Raw genomic sequence first — 2,063 nt, 5'->3', positions numbered from 1 at the left:
ATAGCACAACTTTAGTCAAACTCATGAATTCCAGCATTTCACCTGTGGCTATTCATGATAAAAACATCTCAGCAAGGGGCCCTGCAATCAATTCGTACTCTTCCTACAGAGTTATTGGGTTCACATGATCAGGTCCCGTGAGGTTGTTTTTTTACACAGCATGTGGTTCATGTAGAGAGTGAACTTCCTGAGGAAGTGATGGATTATTGGTAAAGTTACAGCATTTAAAATGCACTTGATTAAGTACAAGAATAAGCGAATGTTTGGATAAATCTGGACCAAGCGCATGCAGATGGGACTGGTTTAGTTTGGAATTATTGTCAGCATGGACTGTATGGGCCGATAGGTCTGTTTGCAAATACCCTGTATAACTCGATGAGTCTATGTGTATTTACATATCCAAGTATGTATCTGCATGTTTCTGTTGTGTTTGTCTATTCCCGTGTGTCTACATATGTTGCTGTGTACCATTGTGTGCATGTCTATCTCTCTGTGCTTGTTAGATGTGTTCCTGCATTAGTGTGTGGATCTCTGTCTCTGCATCTCTGTGGAATTGGAACTCTTGTTGTTTTTGGTGTGAATCACTGAAACGGGGTCAAAACCGCTCTCCCTTCCTCTCCCTTTCCCTCTTTTCTTTAAAGTGATCAATCCCACACTCTGCTAGTCTGGTTTAGGTCTTTTCAATCCTTTCTCACATGTAAGGTTACTTGTAAGAGTAAGACATTAAAAATTGCAAGTTACAGGAAGTGCATTAAAATTAATCTCATCGCCTTGCAATATGGCTACTCGGATTTGCTTGGATCTAATTGCAATGGAAATATGCTTTAATGAGTATACTGTGCATTGAAAATACTACCCAGTGACAAAACGTTTCCGCATTAGAGAAGGAGAGCAGACATTTGTGCACATTAAACTGTTCCACTCTGAGGGCTTCAGTCCAATGACAATCCTGTCCACACCAACTGTGTGTGTGTGTGTGTGTGTGCAATCAAAGTTTAGATTGGATTGTGCTGTGAACTACTGCCCTCTCTCTCCCTCCCAAACTGAATCCCTGATGGTTTACACACTTTACCACCATGATTACAGTGACATCGGAGGTGGGAGGTGGGAAGTGGGGGATGGGGTTTGGAGTGCAACAGAGATTGACAACAAGAGAAAGCTCAGCAGCTCTGGAAGCATCTTTGGACAGAAATGAAATTTGACGTTTTGGATCGAGTGACCCTTACTCAGAACTCGTGTCGGGGGACATTACATCACTTGAAACACCACAGAGACTGCCAGATTCGCCATACACAGATACACACACGAATATACACACATAGAGGCACTTGCTGTTCATTGACACGACAGACATGGAGAGTGTCAGTATTTCTCTCGCTCCATGGTAACCTTGTCAATATTTCAGTCGATCTGTCTGGTGTGTGTCAGTATTTCTGTGTGGAGTGTGACTGTAGGACAATTTCAATCTTTGCAGATATCAAACTTGGAAGAATTGTAAAGTTTGTTGAGGACAGCATGGAAGTCCAACAGGAAAGTTATATTTTGGTGTAGTGTTCAGGCGTATGGCAAATGCTGATCAAAGCAGAACAGTGTGAGGTGATGCTCTTTGGTAGGAAGGACATTGAAAGGTAACATTAAACAGGCTATACTGTTATAAAGGAGGTGCAAAAGCAGAGGGTGCTGGATGTATGAGCACAGATTATCGAAGAAGTCAGGACAAGTGGAGGTAGCGGAAAATCTCACAAATTAGTGTCAGTATCTGAGCTGTTTACAGGAGGAAGGAGTCACCGTGACCGCTTCCTGGGAGGTGGTGGAGATGGTGTGTTGTGAGTCCACCCTCATGCCCACCGAAACTGTGGGGATTCTATTTGTAACAGCTCAACACAAAAGGGAGATGGCATCAGGGCCATGGCTTCCAAGTTGTGCCGGTGGGAAAAGGAGCTGCTAGTGGGTTTAAGGAGAGAATTTCCCTTCGCTGAACATTGCTCCTTACTCGATCGGTGGGACGTAGATGTTTCAGAATCTCCACACGAGGCATCCCGGTCCTCTCCGGATCCTACCAG

Source organism: Chiloscyllium punctatum, unplaced genomic scaffold (genome assembly GCF_047496795.1).
Source record: "Chiloscyllium punctatum isolate Juve2018m unplaced genomic scaffold, sChiPun1.3 scaffold_124, whole genome shotgun sequence".
In the NCBI taxonomy this organism is placed as follows: domain Eukaryota; kingdom Metazoa; phylum Chordata; class Chondrichthyes; order Orectolobiformes; family Hemiscylliidae; genus Chiloscyllium; species Chiloscyllium punctatum.
This window is presented reverse-complemented; position numbering follows the sequence as displayed.